The sequence below is a fragment of the Lutra lutra genome, chromosome 13 (assembly GCF_902655055.1).
Source record: "Lutra lutra chromosome 13, mLutLut1.2, whole genome shotgun sequence".
NCBI lineage: Eukaryota > Metazoa > Chordata > Mammalia > Carnivora > Mustelidae > Lutra > Lutra lutra.
The window spans coordinates 94,044,945-94,062,955 of NC_062290.1; the positions used below are offsets into that span (position 1 = coordinate 94,044,945).

The following is an 18,011-nucleotide window of genomic DNA, read 5'->3' on the forward strand; positions in this document are numbered from 1 at the left end:
AAAGGGTGTGGTGCGCGGCCTGGCACCCGTTGCAGGCTTTGGGGGTCTGCGGGAAGGCCGAACGGAAGCAGGAACGTGTGTGTGCAGGCTGACAGCGCCGGGGCTGGTGGCCTCCGTCCTCAGGGTGCTCCTCGCGGACCCCGAGACAGTGCGTGGCTGTGCAGAGAGCACCGGCCTGAGAGTCCAGAGGCCTGAGTCTGTGCCCGGCTTGTGTCCCTGCCTCCGCCTCTCTGCCTCCCCTGAGCCCATTCGCTCACCCATGGACCCCAGAGAGTAACTCGGGGTGAGGACGCTGGGAGGGTGAGAGCCAAGCTCCCAGCCAAGGGGGCCGGGGTGGGCGCCACCTCCTTCCCCCTCCGCACAGCAGACGCGATTCCCATAGACTCTTCTAACACCCATGATTTGTCACATATAAAAAACTATACACGGAAGGTACGTAAAATCTCGCGGGCCCGTGCCCTTGTGATGTATGCGCTTGACTGTCTATAAGTGAACCGTAATTCTTTTTTTAAATTGTTTTGTTTTGTTTTGTTATTTTTTTAAGATTTTCTTTATTTATTTGACAGAGAGAGACACAGTGAGAGGGAACACAAGCAGGGGGAGAGGGAGAGGGAGGAGCAGGCCTCCCCCAGCAGAGAGCCCGACGCAGGACTCGATCCCAGGACCCTGGGATCATGACCTGAACTGAAGGCAGAGGCTTAACAACTGAGCCCCCAGGCTCGAGTTCAGCTCATCAGGCACAAAGCCGTCGCTACAGAAACAACTGCCCGTCTCAGCCCCTGATTTCCGTCCCCCAAGGGTGGCCAGGCTCGGAGAGAGTCAGGGAGGGAGGCCCAGACCTGGGCCAGGCGGACACTTCATCCCTGTGCCGAACACCTGTCCCCACTGGGGCGCTGGGGACATGCCAGGGCTGCCTGGGGAGGAGGCTCCGGGCATCCAGGAGGGAGGAAGGTCCAGCGAGGCCCACAGGTGGGCAGGGAGGAAGGGAGACCGCGGAGTTTGGAAGGGAGAGGCCGGCCGGCGGGGACCACTCGGTGGCGCCGGTAGCTTGGCTGCCCTCTTTGCGGCCTCTTATGGCCAGAACGTGTCTTTGCGCATCAAGGGATAGTCCTGGGCAGCCCGCAGGTCCCAGAGCCCTCGGCCCCCCGATTCCAGGAAGCCCCCTCAAGGCGCGGCTGCCAGGAGCACGGCACATGCACCAGGGTCCTGCGGCCTCACCTAGACCCTCAAGAACAAATTGGCCTCGGGCTGTAACAGAAAACGGGGCGGCAGAGGATCCTGAGGCCCTCGGGAAAGGGTAGCTGAGGGCTCGGATGTTCCCGGTCCCTGGTCCTTCTCTTCAGTCAGGAGCACCGAATCGGGAGCTACGGCCGGGGGACACTGGCCTTGCTGGCCTGCCTTCCCGGGAAGGTTCTGGTGCGGTGCCTCAGCCAGAAAGGAGGGAAATTCTCCAACGGATAGAAGAGACACCGGCCTCCTTGACTTGGTCCCCCACAGTCCAGCCCTTTGCTCCGACCGTCCACCCCCAGCCCATCCTTCTGCTTCCTTGCCCCCCCCCCCGGCCCAGGGCCCAGCAGCCTCGGGCACCCACTCGCCTTGGCCTTCAGCACCCCTGCCCACAGCCAGCCGGCAGCTCCAGCCCCCTGCCTCTCCCCTGTGCGCTTCCGTGCCTGCTCTCCTCCCCCAGGTGACATCCACTCAACCTTCAGGAGCTCCCTGTCGAGGGTCCCATCGGGGCATCCCAGTGCCCACGGTCAGCAAGCACACAGGAACGTTTGCCAAAATAACAGGCAGCGGGGCCCTAAGGGGACAGCGGACCTCGGCCTCGTGAAGGAAGGAGTAGCCTTGGCCGAGGTCCAGAGGTGAGGCGGAGCTGGGTGTCACCCTTCATGGTCTGAGGGCACTGGGGAGCAATGGAGGGCTTGCGGCAGGGGAGGGCCAGGTCAGAGCCAATGGTCCAGGTAGCTGCTGCTCCCCCAAACCCACCACCCCATCCCTCCATCCCGCATGCCAGTGCAGAGGGCAGGCCGGAACTCCAGGCTTTGCTTTGGGGGGCTGGGGGTGGGGGGCTCCGATGTTTACACAGTCAGGGTCTAGTTGCACTGACAGGCAGCCTCAGGGCCGGCCACGGTCCCCACGCCCTCCCACTGCAAGGACGGGGAAGGAGCAGGCCACACTCACACCCCCATGCTTTCCCAGTACCCGGCCACATACCAAAGGCCACCGACGTGAGCCTGTGCAGGGGTGACGGTCCTGCCCACAGTGAGCCACTACCGTTGGTTGCCAACAGGAGAGGCGACGGCACTGTAATGATCACCGGTGGCAATCACAATCACAATCCCAGCAACCAGCTGCTGCCCCTGCTCCCAGCCCCCGAGATGCCCCCTGCAGGTGGGGAGTGCGGCAGAGGGGAAGCCGGGAGGTGACGGAGCTGGGACTGTGGCCCTGAGCACGTGGCTCTCTCCTCACACCAGCCTCCTCCCTTCCCTCCGCAGCAGCACTGGGGCCCCTCACCCATAAGAGGAGGACCTCCTAGCTCCCAGGACTAAACAGGGCGCCCGCACTCGGAAGACCAAGGCCAATGCCAAGCGGGTCCAGAGCCACCCATCCAGCACGGCCTCCCTGCCACGCCGGCCACCGAGCACCAGCGTCGTGGCCAGCCCCGACCGAGAGCGCACGCATATGAAACACACTCCTGGTCGCAAAGACGAGCCCGAAAACAAACAAACAAAAAACAGAAAACCGCACAAATCCTTGTTTTCTCAGGGCACGTTGAGATGATCTTGTGGGGAGTGTGTTTGGTCACCTAAATACAATTCTTGAGACTAATTTCACTGGTTTCTTCTTTTTTTGATGGGGCTGCTAGAAAACGTTTGTGTTTCTGGTTCTCACACGTGGGGTTGCGTGGCGCCTCCCGCAGTCACCCTGGGGAGCTGCGTGCGTTCACGCGGGACAGAGGGCCCGGGCTGGGGAGGGGGCGACCGGTGCATGGGGACCAGCCGGGGAGGCCCCCAGCGCAGGGTCGTGGATCCCGCCAAAGGGTGTGGCCGCGGCAGCAGCTACCAGGGCTCAGCTTCCCCGCTCTGGGCTCTGGCCCTGCTGGCCTCACTTTGCAGGGGCTGGAAGGACAGAGGGGCCGGGCCACCAAACTGGCTGCTGCTGCAAGGCCCACAGTGCCCCCCCCCCCGCCTGCCATCCTACCATCCCCCCTTCGCCCGCCAACTGCCAGAGAGAAAAAGAACCGGTCAGCGCCTCCCTCCCTCCCCCAGCCCCTGCGACCCCACCACCTCCCTCCATCCCTCTGGTTTTCTCTCCCTGACCTCCTCTGCCCGCCCGCCCGCCGCCTCCCCCCACCCCGCCCGCACCAGCCCAGCGAGCGAGCGGGAAACAGCCACAAATCTTCGGCGTTACCCCTCCTTTATTTACACCAGGCGCACAGTAGCAATTCAGTCTGAAAAAATGCCGTGTTTTGGGAGGCGTAAGGCCCGCGAAATTGATGTTTGTGTTAATCAATCTTGTCGGAGCCTGCGGGGCCCAGAGAGGAACCACACGAGAGATTTCTTCTATTGATTAATCGGATTCGAGCGGGGAGGGGTGGGAGGGGATCACACGCTCCGAGCGCCTGCAGGCTCCAGAGACCGGCGGGTCCTGCCCCCACCCTGCACCGCCCCAAGCGCGTCCGGGGCCGTAACTTCGCCCTCACTCAGCGTCCGGCACCTGCTGGGGGCAGGACCCCCAGCTCCAGGGTCAGCTCTGCCTCTCTCCTGTCTGGGAACACCCCTGCTCTTGCCGTCACCCTCCCGCCACCTGCCTGGGTGACCCCTCGGCCCCCAAAAGTGCCAGGCCCTCCATCCAGACAGGAGCCCATGAGGCCCCACGGCCCCCCGGTGGGAAGTCTGGGCACTGGCACCCACGCACGGGACCCAATCCGTGCTCTCTGAGGCGGGCCAACGGTCAGCCCGGAGGTGCACCTCCTTGTCTCAGGAGTCAGAGGCCCAGGCTCTGAAGCCACCTTCGGGAGCACCGGCTGACCCGTCCCCGGGCCTGGGAGTGCCAGGAAGTGGCAGGCAGGCAGGTGGGAAAAGAGTGCAACCCTCTACCTTCCCGTGAGGCTTGTAGGGCTGACCCAGACTGACCCTGCCCGGTGGTTCTCACCAGCGGGGTGGGACCCACAGACCCATTCTGCAGACACGGACTCAGAGGTTCCAGCTGGAGAAAGACGGGGCCAGGGCTCTGCTCCGAGGCACCTGGTCCCCAGGAGTCCTGCGACCCAGGGCCTGGACGACAGCCTCAGCCCCCCAGGTCGGTGGTGGGGATGGGTAAGCAGGCTCACTCTGGGGCCACCCTGGGAGGCTGCCCATCTGACCACTCCCTGAACCCTGACACCTCTGAGGGCAGGGGCACCAAGGAGGACCCATCAGGAGAGCCGTAGTCTGTCCCTTCCTCTCCACGCCAATAGCTTCGTGGGTGTCACCGATACCCATGGGGTCATGAGATAATACAGATCCAACCCTCTCTCGTGATTGAGCACCTACTGTGTGCCACGCTCGTCATCTGGTTCGATCCGTGCAATCATGACCCTTTGCTGGAAGCCCCTCCCCCGCCTTGCCGTGGCGAAACCCGAAGCTGTGAGATGGTCGACGCCTGCGCGGCACGTGGAGGTCTCTGCCTTCCCCGCAGCTGGGTGACGGCAGGGCAAGACCAGGCAGGAGCTGGAGAAGGGCCCAGGCCCGCAGAGGCCCCCCAGGCACCCGGCCTCAGCTTCCCCATCCGCAATGGGTCTGAAGCAAGCCGTCAGCCGGGGCCCCGAGGGCGTCGTGCCGGGAAGCCGGTGGGCCCAGCGGGCCTCGTCCGGAGCAAACGCGATCTCCGGCTAACCGGATGGAATGCCCCAGAAACGGCCCAAGGACCCCGTCTTCGCTGGCCTCGGGGGGCGCCCGCGGGTGGGGTAGGGAGCATTGGCCTGGACAGCCTGAGAGCTGGTCTCCCTTGGGCCACCCGGCGCCTCCTCCTTGCCGCGTCCCGTCCAGAGGCCCGCCGCGACCCGGGGCAGCCGAGAGCTCGGGGCAGCCCCCCCACCCCAGCCACACTGTTCTTGGATTTGTAAGGATAGCCGAGGCTTGCTTTTTTTTTTTTTTTTTTTACTGCTAATTGGGTGAGTCTTGCCCCATTTCCTGCACACACTCGCGCACACACACTCACATACCTTTGATTTCCCAACAAACAAACAAAGCCTCGTCTCTGTTCCTAGGCACAGTGTCCTCTTTGGTTGACGAGAGCCAAAAGGGATGACCCCAAGCTGTCCCACCACGAAACGCATTTCCAGGAAGAGGTCAATGGCCCCAGCGCCTGACCCCCCCCCACCCACCCCACCAGAGAAAGTCCCCGGGAGGCCGGGTCAGCCCCCAGAGCCGCCCTCCAGCCCACAGAGTCTGCCCTCCCCACCGCCCCAGGCTCGCCCTAAAACCAGCCCCACATGCCGAGACCACCGTGACCAAGGAGAGCCAGCAGACTGAAGAGAGAAAAAACTTAACGCCCCGCGAGAAAAACAAATCACAGACAAAGCTAAAGGACAAAGGACACATTTGGGAAAATATGTAAAACATACATGGCTGGGAAAGGCGTCCTATTACTCAGACCGACGGGTTCCTTTCAAAATGCTTAATGTCACAAAACTCAAAAGTTACAAGAGGGGCGCCTGGGTGGCTCAGTGGGTTAAGCCGCTGCCTTCAGCTCAGGTCATGATCTCAGGGTCCTGGGATCGAGTCCCGCATCGGGCTCTCTGCTCAGCAGGAAGCCTGCTTCCCCCTCTCTCTCTCTCTGCCTGCCTCTCCGTCTACTTGTGATCTCTCTCTCTCAAATAAATAAATAAAATCTTAAAAAAAAAAAAGTTACAAGAACACAGACATCTTTGCCCATAGCAAACTGCCAGTGTTTTGTTTTGTTTTGTTTTGCTAACACCTAAAATTAATAAGACAGAGGGAAAAGGCACTCGGGGACCCCCAACCCCCACCAACTGTCCTGGAAGGAAAAAGGGCAGTTTCCGCACACACAGAGTGACACGCGGCGTCCCCCATCACCTGCCACTTTCCGCCTTTCTCCATCACAAACGCGGATGTCGGCGTTCGCTACAGTAAAGGTAGCCACACGGTTCGCGGCGGGGAGGGGTAGGTAAATTGCCAAACTTTTACACAATGTGACGCCTCCTGGACATTTAAAGTCATGTGGTCCGGGCACTTGGGAGTCTCCGTCGTTAAGCATCTGCCTTCAGCCCAGGTCCTGATCATGGGGTCCTGGGATCGAGTCCTGCATTGGGCTCCCTGCTCGGTGGGGAGCCTGCTTCTCCCCCTGCTTGTGCTCCCTGACAAATAAATAAATGGAATATTTTTAAAAATTAAAAATTAAAAAAATGAAGCCCCGTGGTAGAAGGACCTCACAGGAAAAGGTAAGAGAGAGGCAGCAACCACGATTCTGGTGATGCTTATGTGCACACGCACACACGCACCTGCGCACACACCCGTCATATACACACGCATGCACATGCACCAGCACACACGCCCACGTCCACACCGCACACAAGTACACCCACCGTAGGCGTGCACACACACACTCGCACACCCGCCCCCACACATGCATGCACACACACACGTGTGCACACACGAATACACCCACACGTAGGCAAGCACACACTTACACACATTTATGCTCGCACACGCACATGGGAGAAAAGCGCAAAGATGTGCACCCACATGCCGACCCAGGTGGTCGCGGGTGTAGAACTGATTCCACTTTGTCACTTCCCGACCCCTCCGCTCCATGAACGCGAGTCCCTCCTGACCACGAGGCACTAGAACTTTGCGCCTTTCTGATGTGTCCATAAGGCAGCTGCGCCGCTCCCTCTGGGGCCTCTTACTTGTTGGGGGGGCGGTAACGCCCGACCCACCTGCCCCCGGGGTCTCTGAGGGTCCCACCGGAGCATCGCTGGGACTGCAGTGGCCTCGGAGGCCACCCGCTGCCCCTTCCCACCACGGGAACTGAGACTCAACCTTCAGAACCCTGTGCTGGGACCTCGTCCCCACCCCGCGGGAACACCGATCAGGGAGCACCGGGGGAGAGGAACCCACTCCCAGGGCCGCCGGGCCAGGTCACAGGACTCTCCGGGACCTCAAAGCTGCAGGGGTCTCATCAGAAAGCTGCTGGTGGAGGTGGAAGCCGAGCCCACTCCCCACACTTTCCTGGCCTGCTCAGCACCCCCTGCCCGCCCCTGACATTTCTCCCATCAGTCTGAGGCGGGACATGGCGGGGGAGACTGGCCATGTGGGGTCCTCGGCCCATAGCAGGAGTTAGAAGCCCCGCCTGGAAGAAGCCTCAAAGGAGTGTAGCAGCTGGAGAAGAGCCTGGGGTCTGCCAGCACTCACTCCGCGGGGGCCGGGAAGGGGCAGGGGTCCCAGCAGGGAGGGCTCCCTGAGGCCACAGGGAGGAGGGAAGGGTGAGGAGGAGGGGTGATGGTGTGCGAGGCTGTGACGTCCAGTCAGAGGACCAGGGCTGTGCCGCTAGCTGGGGCCACACGGAGGTCACAAGTGACCTGAGGAGGGGGAGCCCAGCTCGAGCGGAGGGGTTCGTGGGCAAGCGGCTGCAGCCTGCCCCCCCCCCCCCCCGGCAGAGCTCTAGCCTCGCACCTGCACGGTGCTCTGCATGGACAGGCCCCTGGGCCCTGCAGGACGCGGGCCTGGAAGGGAGGGGAGCAGGCCGACCAGAACCCCAAGGTCGCCGGGCCGAGTGTGGAGGATGCTGGCGCCCCACTGAGCAGAGGCAACCGTGGGGCGACTCTAGGCTAGATAAATAGGAGAAGGCAGGAAGAGACACGGGAAGGCACCGCACATCCGTTGGTCGAGGGGGGGGAGCTCAGCCGGGGGCCTGGGGCGGCACCAGGGCGGGCTGCAGAGGGGCTAACGCAGAGCCCAGCCCCCAGGTCCTCCTGGTCTGTCCTTAGACCCCAAGATTAGAGCCTGGCCAGCGTCTGCCCCCCTCCCCCAGCAGGATTGGTGCTCTGTGGCCCTGCCTGTCCTACCCGTGGGATGTAGGAATGGCCTCTGTGCTCTCAGCCCTGACGCAGGTGGTCACGGAGACCGCCCACCTGGGCAACCCCTGGGCTCTTGGACCCCCTCGGCTGCCCGGTCAGGACTCCCTCCCTCGGCTCTGCCACCCGGAGACCGTCTTCCCCTGCAGGCTGCCCCAACCCGTCGCTCATGAACTTGGCACAAGGTTGTGTCCCCGGTTGTGTCCCCTGGGCCAGGAGTGCCACACAGGGGAGACCACGCAGACCTCCAGCAGCAGGCCAGGGCAGCGCCCGGTGTGGGCTCCCTGCAAGGGAACGGCGCCAGGCTTGAGGGTGTCCTGGAAGGAGAGAGGAGCTGGCAGGTAGGGGAGCGGGTGCCGGCGGGGGCTGGGGGAGTGCGTGAGACTTGCCGGCCTCCACATCTCGTTCTGCGGCTGAGGAAAGGATGATTGCATGTCTGTGATCCCCCAAAATTGTACACGCACGTAGATGCATTTTTCTGGGGAGGGAACGGGACTCCCCATGACCTCCCGCAGGAGCAACATCTCCAAGGTGGAGAAGGGGCCCGTGACCCTGCGGGGGCCCAAACCCAGTCCTGGCCCCTGGGACGGGCCTGCTTCCCCCAGGAGGGGAGGAGCCCTCTGCGGGTAAAGGGCGAGCGAGCCGGTGGGCCCAGGACAGGCAGCGACACACATCAGGCCCCGCCCCCCCAGTCTCCAGGGTAGCCCCGTTTTACAGACGGAGGAACTGAGGCCTGGACAGGGTGCTGGGGCGAATGGCGGCCCCACAAGCTACACTTCCTGGAGCCTGTGAACGTGACCTTATCGGGAACAGGTCTTCGGGGATGTAACTATGAGGAGGTCGCGAGATGAGGTCATCCCAGATTAGGGTGGGCCCAAGGACAAGAAGCCCTACAAGAGACCAGAGGCCGTGTGTGGCCGGAGCCGACCAGAGGGGCGGCCACAGCCCAGGAGCCCCGGGGCCACCCGGCTGGGAGAGGCAGGAAGGAGCCCCCGCCAGCGCCCCCAGGGGAAACTCGGCCCTGTGACGCCCGGGCTTGGGACCTGTGGCCTCCAGAACGGGGAAGGAATACGTTTCTGTTTTCAGCCTCCCAGCCTGTGGTCCTTTGTGACAGCAGCCACAGGAACCCCGTCCGGAGACCAAACAGGGGTTCAGCCACGTGGGAGGGACGCCGGAGTCCCAGGCCCACACAGCCCCACGCCACCCCAGACCCAGAGCTCCAGAAGAGCAGAAGCGGGCCCCTTCCTGCCTCGATCCCAGGTTCCCAGCACAGCCCGGCATCAGCCCACGCCCTGCTAGCGGCGTGTCCCGGGACTGCCTTGCCTACAGCACGTCTCTGGCACAGTCCTTGTCCCTTGTGCAGGCAGCAGGCCGGGGGATGCTGCGTTCAGCCTGCGAGGAGCTGGGGACACGATCGGGCCCGGGCTCAGCGGGATGGGAAACGGCAGCGGCTACTGGGCCACAGGCAACACCGGGGGAAAGGGGTCAGGAGCAGGACGCTTGGGGAGCCAAGAATGGGACGGGCCAGGCCCACAGCAACCAGGCCTCCTCCAGGGCCCACCGCTCCGTCCTGCCCCCTGTGGGACCTTCCCAGTCGGGCCTGCCTCTGGGGCTGTGTTCTCCATGTCCACAGAAAGTCCAGATTGGGGCCTGGGCACATGACCCAAAAAACAGTCCCCATCCCGGTCCACTGTGAGCCCGTCCTGTGCTTGCTGTCTCGATCACAAAGGCGAGCAGACCCCTACCCTGTGGCTCCAGGGAGGCCTGAGCAGGCACGTTGATGCCCCTTGGGCAGAAGGCCCCCCCAAAAGGGCACCAAGGCCAAGCACCTCCCGCCAGTCATCCCCAGGGCTCCCTTGGAGCCTAACACGGTGCTGGTCCGCACCTGGGCCAGAGACAGCCAGGCTGCATATCCAGACCTCCCCAAATCCCTTCTCACCTCCTCCAAACAGCACTACTGCATCTGGGGGCTGATACAGTCAGTGGGAGAGGGCTCTGTGGGCCACCTCCCCGAGGAGAAGCACAGAGCCCACTCCGGCCCCCACTGTGCAGCACCCAGGGGCCCTGGACAAGATGGACGGGCAGGGCAGGGGCTGCCAGACGCCTGGAGAAGCATCGGGCAGCAAGCCAGCCAGCCCCGCATCCCACCGAGGCAACCATAATGACTCACTGGGCTGCCCACCTTTGCCCTGTGGCATCTGATCCTGTCATCTGTCCCCTATCCCTGCTCACCTGCACAGCTTCCCAGAGCCCCAGCAGCCTCCTTGCCTCTGGACCTTCCTGCTTCTCTCCATCTTCCAGTCTGGGGGGCCAGTGCTGCTTTTCCCCACAACAGGGCCTTTACACAGGCTGGGTCTTCTTCCCAGAGCCCTTCCCGCTTTCCCTGGATAAACTCAGCCTGTCCTTTCCAGCCCCCTCCTAGACAAGTTCCCTCGGCCCCTGGAACTCAAAATGCAAGTCAGGATTTTGTCCACTGCTGACTTTCCTCCAAGAGGGTAGGCCATGCGCCTTAGGGGACGGTCTTCTCGCCCCAGCAGGTGCAGGTCAAGACACACAGCAGGTCATCAACAAGCACAGGTTCCCCAGAGGAAGAGCCGCAGCAACTATGTTCGGCAAGACTTCCTCTGCGCCCCAACAGCCCTGCAGGGCGGTCTCGTTTCTCGCTTCTCCTCTCCTTTCACAGTTGAGAAGACGGAGCAGAGAGAAGGGGACTCGCCCTAGGGCCCGGAGGCTCATTCATAGGGGGACATTTTGGACCGCCCGACCACAGACGCTCCCAGCAGCCTGCATACCATCGGGTCTGTCCCTACCCTGCCCTGCCCCCGGAGATGGGCCGGACCCCAGCTTGGAAAACACTCTGTGACCAGTGGGGAGCGGACTTCTTCCACGCAGGACTTCTCAGAGCCTTCGCTGTTCTGCACCCTGGCCCTCTGGGAAAATGAGCGGAATCTCCCAGACGTGTTTGGCCATCGGCGGCACTGTAGGGGGCAAGGGGCTGTGGCTTCTGTGGAAGTCTCAGTCCTTAAGGGCCAAGGGAGGGGGATGTCTGGGCTTTGCAGGTACCCAGAACTGCCTTCAAATCCCTCTCTGTTCCCTTCTAGCTGGGGGTCCTCTCTGAACCTCAGCTTTCCCCTCTGTCACATGCAGAGTGGAGACCCCAGGTCACAGGCCAGAAGGACTCTTGTAAGCCCCTGGGTCCCACAGAGCCCCGGGGAGGGTTGGGGTGGAAGCAGCTTTGACAGGTGGGGCTGGAGAGAGCCGGTAGCCTGGGCCTCCCCCTTCCTCCAGGGTCAGCCACGCGGCATCCGGCGCATCTTCCACAGTAAACCCTTTCCACTGCAGGTTTAAAGATGAGTTTTGCCGCCCCGTGTGAAGGATTTGTTAACACTTTGTCACGAGTCCCCCACCATCCCTGCCAAGCTGGGCCCGCGGGGACCAAGAACTAGGAGGGGCTGTGTCGTCTGTCTCCCCCTCCTGGAAGCCCAAGCACCGAGGCCCCGGGGGGTGCCCACAGGTGTAGAGAAGACTAGACCGTTTTCCTGTCCTCCCCGGCTCTCCAACCACAGGCAGGGCCCCTCCTCTGTCCCAGGGGGGCCAGGCACACAGAGCCGGACAGAGGGCCGGCCCCCAGCCGGCTCCTGGAGGGCCATGACCTGTGTCTCAGGCCCTCAGGGTCACAGGCCTGGGGCTCCTCCCTCCCTGGCCAGCCCTCTCGGGAGGCCGCAGCAGCCGCTGCTGGGATATTTATATTCCAGAGGAAGGGCAGCCCCCGCACTTAGTCCACGCAGAGCTTCCGGGCCAGGGGGCCATGGGGCCAGGGCAGGACCAGAGTGCTCGGGAGGCCTCCCAGTCACGCAAGGAAGGCCTCCGGCCAAACGCCAACCCTGGGAACACTCCGTCCCCTCCTCCCTCCCCACGTCCGGGGGTCAGCGGTCACATTATTAATAGCAGCCCCTAAGGAGAGGCCTCACCCCGGACGGTCATCGCTCTCCCTGCAAGCACAGCCAAGTGGCCTGGCGGCATCCCTGGGAGGGAGTCAGGGAGCCCCTGGGAATGACGGCCGGTGGGGCAGGAGGGGGCTGGGGGGGGCATCACCACCCCGCTCGGATCCTTCATGGACGTACCGGCAGAGAAAAGTAGCTTTGAAAACCACATGTTCTCTCTGCCGTCAACGGCAAGACACAGCATCGGCCCATGACGGCTCTCGGTGGCAAAGAGAAAGCGTACTGACCTTGAACGTGGACAGAGCTGTGTGCCCACGCGCCCCATCCACAGGATGACGGGGAACCTGTCTGCACCGCAAGGAGTAGCCAATTTTAAGGCCATCAGGACCCATTAATACCCAGGGAAAAATCTGGAAAATCTGGGACCCCCCCCCCACTTTGCATCCAAGCCTCCTGACAGGCGGCCGGCCTAGCATGCCGCCCACCACCCGCAGCTCAAAGCCTCACAACTCTGCCATGTTCGGGAAATAGGAAACATAAAATCATTCTCGTCTGCAGAAATGCAAAAAACTCTGCCCGCCGCGTGGGCTGTGTGTGAGATCGGGGCTGCTGTGCGTGGCGCGGTTTGAAACGCATGTGCCGTGCGCCGGCATTCCTGCACACACCAGGAGCTGCGGAAGGACTGAGGCGACGAGTGCCCGGTGCCGTGCGCCGGTCAGGCACCTTCCCGGAACCCCACAAACCCACCAGCCCGTGGCACCTGCCAGCATCTCCCCGTGCTTCTTGGGGCTCAGGAGCCTGGACTGCAGCCCCCACTGCCTGCCCCTCTGGGGTCCCGCCCTCAGACATCCTGTGAACGCCCGGAGCCTCGGTTTCTCCATCTGGGAAATGGGACGAGAAGAGCCAGCGCCCCCTGAGCCTTCCCTGGACCAAGCCCCGAGCTCAGGTCCTGTTGAAACTGAGGCACCCGAGGGCTAGGGGACTCTCCCAGGGCCGCAGTGAGCCAGGGTGAGCTAAGGAAGCCGGCTGTGCTCCCGGGGCTGAGGCTTAGGGAAGGTCGGTGGCCAGGCTGGCTCGCGCACCCGCCGCCTGGACGCTGAGCGGTGCGGGCCCGCCCCCTGGTGGACGCGCCTGGAACTGCCCAGCCAGGCGTCCCTGCCACAGTCCGCAAAGTGCAGGGGGAGGGCAGGAACCCGCGGCTCCAGGGACAGCCCACCTGCCACTCCTAAGCCAGCAGGACAGGAGCCAGAGGACGGGGGCATCCACAGGCCATGGCCTACCCGATTCCAAAGGCTCCTGGTCTGTTCGGTGGCCATCAGCGGTGGCCTTGAAACGGACCCTCTGGATCCCAGCAGTCAAGCCAAAAGGCTCATGATGGCCCCACGTGGGTCCTGGGTCACCGAGGCCTTCCGCTCCAAAAGGCAATGAGTCCTCAGGGCCTGTCGCTCTTCCTGGGAATGTCACTGCTCTCCCCTCCCGGCAGAGAGCCTCCCAGGAACCTGGAGAGTCCTTTGGGGCCAGCTGGACAGTCAGCAGAGGAGGGGAGGGGACCAGGGGGCCAAGCTCCCCCAGCACCACCCCGTGCAGGTCCCAGGGGCTGCCAGCAAGATGCGTGTCCCAGAGCGAGTCCCCGAGTCTTGCTGTAGCCCTAATCCCACCACCAAACCCCCGATCCTGTGGGACCGTGCCGGGTCGTAGGCGTTCCCACTCTGCTCCCATCTCTGGCCCTGCCCGTGCTCGGGGACCAGGTACTCTGGGCCGGGAGAGCCGGCAGACCTGGGCCGTCACACGGCTAGGTTTCCGGGGGAGGGAAAAGTCCGCATGTAGACTTGCTACCTGAGTCCAGGATTCTCCAGATCCCACCTAGAGACTTGGTTGAGATCAGGAAAGTTCAAGGTCTCCGAAGCCACTGGGCCTGGACATGAGTATCGGAGGCCGGGCCGAACAGGTTTTCTGCTCTGAATAACAGGGAGCACAGTCTGAAGCTTGCAGAGAGAGCGGTCCCGGACCGGACCGGACCAGACCGTCCCCAGCTGCGTCTGCAGAGCCCAGCTCTCAAAGCGCCGGCAAACCTGGTCTTTGCCGCCAGGAGACGCTCTCTGTCCATCCGTCTGTACAGGTGGCCTTGCTCCTCCCCCCGCTGTTTCCCCCCTTCCCTGCATTCTCTTCTCCCTTGCACAGACGCCCACCCACAGCCCATCAACCAAGACGCTGCTCCCAGCCTCAGTCTCCTATTATCACGAGCTCCACAGCCCACCAGCGGGGGGAGGGGGAGCAGGGGTGGGGAGGCGGTGTCACACAATTTTGTTTCACACAGAATTTCCCAAACAAGCTACTTCTCCACCGGGGCAGCTAGTGGTCTCCTGGAGCACCCTGTAGGAAAGGCCTCATGGACAAATGACTAAAGTCCCTTCCCCGTTACCAGGGTTGCAGGACCGAGCAAATAAAGCTTCTTCAGGACCCTCTGCTGAGTTTAAATTTCGTAAGACCAATGGATGGCTTTTAGCATAAGTATATCCCACAAAATATTCGGGACATACCTACACGGAAGCATCGCTGTTTGATAAAATCCTGTATTTTTATCCAGCAACTTCACAGGACACTCGGAGAAGGGTCTACATGGGCATGGGGCTTTACCAGGGCTGGAGGGGAACCCACACTCCCACCCACTTGCACCATCTGGGGGTCTGGGGCTGGGTCCTCACCCCAAACACGAGCAACAACCCGCCGGGAGCCCTCAGGCAAGTGCCTCCCCTCTATTTCACCATGTGCAAAATGGACAGGTCAGCAAGGTGAGTTTACCTTCTCTTACTTCTGGATTTCATGTGGGGCCCTTAGGGATGGCCCCTGGGGAGGGTCCAGTGGGTTCAGTCCCTGGTGAGCTCAGGGGGAGTGAACAGCAAATTGCCCCCACCCCCCCTTTGGGTGACGACTCCACTGGCCCAGCCAGCCTCCCTCCAGGCCACCAGGCAGGTGACCCTCCCTTTGGCCCAGAGCAACCCACTACCCCAGGAGCGCTCTCCCCGCCAGTGCGTTGCTCTGTGGAGCAGAGCTGCAGACAGGCCAGGACCGGGGCTGAAGGCAGGGGTCTCGCAGCAGTGACCCCAAGGCTGACCACGCCTTTATTCCGCGTACACTATGGGATGACCTTCGGTTCAACAGCAAAGGAGGCACTCTTCGGCCTCGAGTCCTGGACACCCCTGCAGCAGGCACCCCGAAAAGCAGCCTCTAAATGCAGCCAACAAACCGGGGTCCTGGGACGGAGCTGCTGCCCCCTGGGTCCTTCCCGCCTGGTCCTCCCAACCCCACGAAGACCTGATTCTACAAACCTTCCTGCACTTGTCACTCTTGCTGAGTCCCCTGGAAGACGTGGTGTCTCCCACCCTCCACCCGGAGCAGACAGGCTGCTAATATGGAGAAGCAGATGTGCCTGGTGAATGCAGATTCCTGGGCCTGCCCAGTCCTTTGATTCAGACCAGGGAGGTAGTCCCAGGAACCTGCATTTTGACCCCAGGTGGTTCGGATTCACTCTAAAGCTTGTGAGACCCGGCCTGGGGTTGAGGAGCCCACTGGCCCTTGGCTCTAAGCCCACATGGACCAGGAGCTTGTAAACCCAAGGGAAGGAGGCCCCACGTGGCCTGGAGATGGGCAGGAGACAGGAGTGGGACCCAGCTGCCTCCAGGGGAGGCTCCTTTGTGTGTCCAGACCTGAGCAGCCGGGAGGGCGGAGGCAGAGAGCTGGGTCCGGAAGCAACTGTGCAGCCCGAGAGTCAGACACAGGCAGACGGGCCAGAACACAGCCACCCTCCCACTCACACTCAGTGCAACCCGCCCAAACTACCCAGTGCCTTTGGCCTGGACATCTTCAGCTACAAAACAGGGGTGCCAATGGCCTCTTGCACATGGGAGTTAGGGAGCTGGAGGGTCCTTCTTATGCCCAGGTCACACAGCTCACCCAGCGCCTTGAGGGAGGTGCCTCTCTGCTGAGGGCCCTGGTCACTGAGCTCTTCTGCCCGAAGCTGCTCTGAGCTGCCAAAGTGGGTGGAGCCCTTCTCCACCCTCCGGGGGCTCTGCGTCTGTAACAAGGGGCTCGCCCCAACTTATCAGCGGGCAGGTGCGGGGAAGCTGGCCTCTGGCCGGCAGGTTCGGCCCCACCCCCGCACCCCCGACCTCACCGGGGACCCACCACCACCCCTCTGCAGCCTTAGGCCAGGGCTCCAGACTGAGAGCCTCGGGGAAACGTAAGAACTGCCTGAACCAGCAATGTTTCGCTTTTTCTAACAATTAGACCTTTTCTGAGTTTTCCGGTGCAGTTTGGGGGGCGGGCATCCAGACCAGCACAGAGAAGTGCCACCCCCGGCCCCGGCCCACAACCCCCGAGCCAGGCCCTGCCTGGGGGCGCTCCCGCGGGAGACACACCCACGTGCACAGACGCAGGCCTGTGGGCGTACAGGGGCACCTGCATGCAGGGTGAGCGCGCACACCTGCGCACGGGAGCGCCACATATGCACACTCACTGCACACGTGCTCACACTCGCTCACCGCGCACCCGTGCGCCACATATGCACACTCACTGCACACGTGCTCACACTCGCTCACCGCGAGTATACGCGCCCGAGCCGCGGGGCAGGAGCCTGGGGGACAGGGAGGCAGGGAGCACGGGGCTTGAATCTTTAAGCCCCGAGAAAAGGGCGGTTACGAGACTAGGAGGCCCGTGGTGCGCAGACCGCCCGCCCCGAGGCTGGAACCCGCCGTCCCCGGCCGGCGCACAGCGGCCATGGAGCATGCGCTAAGCCTTGCAAAGAGGGCTCTGAGCATGCGCAGGCCGCACGCCCGCTCCCTCCCCCACGCCTCCAGAACCCACAGTTCCAAGCGCAGGGCTGCGTCCGGAAGTCCGTGGAGCTGATCTCCGTTCCTCGTCCTCTGATTCGCTCCACACCACGGCCGTTTCCGCAGGAAGTTCCGCGTCTCTGCCCGACCGTCCGCGAGGCGTGTCGCTGCCGGAAGCGCGCGCGGGCGCCGTTTTGTTTCCGGGGGAATCTCGTTTTCTGGAGGACGCTGGGGACGTCCGCGTGTCCTTCCCAGCCTCTGATTGGCTGATTTTATGAATACATTAGGGCCGGGAATGGCGAGTTTTTCCACGCGCGGTAGCCACCGCGGGGATGTGGGCGATAGTGTGCGAACCGTGGCGGCTCCGCGCCGCGGGCAGGTGTCTGGAGGGGTGCGTCCTGCCCGCAGGCCCACCCCCGCGCCCACCGCAGTCGCCGCAAGCGAAAGGCAGCCCGGGGCCCGCGGTATAAATGGCGGGCGCGCCGGAGCGGGCAGCGTGTTGTATGAAAGGAGAGAAGGTTAGCACTCCCCTTGACAAGGATGGAAGAGGCCCTCGGGCCTGACAACACGCATACGGTTAAGGCATTGCCACCTACTTCGTGGCATCTAACCAACGTTTTTGGGGCCCCTGTGCGGGGGGCGGGGCCAGGCCGCGGGACCCGCCGGGTTGGGGCCGCGCGCCCCCCCGCGCCCCTGCCGCCGAGCGCACGCTGGCCGGTCTCCCCCCACCGAGGCCCCTGAGGCCCCGCAGGTCGCGCCGCGGGCTGGGAGCACGAGGGGGGGCCCCGGACCTAGCGCCCCGCAGCTGCCGCGCAGGGAGCCCCGGCGACGGCCCCCGCGCTGGCCGGTCAGCCGAGCACGGGCGGCCGCTGTCCTGGGGCAGGAGCTACGACCTTCGCGGCGCGGCTGGGAGTCGGCGGGGTGCGAAGCGCGGGTCCTCCCGGGGCCCACGCAGCCCCCGGGCCCGGGCTGCCCGCTCTGCCCCGCCTGCGCCCCGGCAGGGTCCGGCGCCAGCGGCCCTTCCACGGGGCCGCGCCCGCCCTCCCCCTGCGGGCCCTGCCCGAGCCCCGGCGAGGCCCTCGCGCACATGCCGGCCCAGGACGTCACAGTCGCGGGGCCGCCGCCGCCCGCTGGGAGCAGGACCCCGGGCCACAGGCT

The 18,011-nt window shown here is 63.5% G+C and overlaps 1 non-coding gene across 1 annotated transcript; it reads left to right on the forward strand.

The window, feature by feature from the left end:
- Positions 1-17,349: 17,349 nt before the first annotated feature.
- Positions 17,350-17,475, forward strand: LOC125084192 (U6atac minor spliceosomal RNA). Its single transcript, XR_007122540.1, has one exon. It is a non-coding gene; the product is annotated as a U6atac minor spliceosomal RNA (small nuclear RNA).
- Positions 17,476-18,011: the final 536 nt, after the last annotated feature.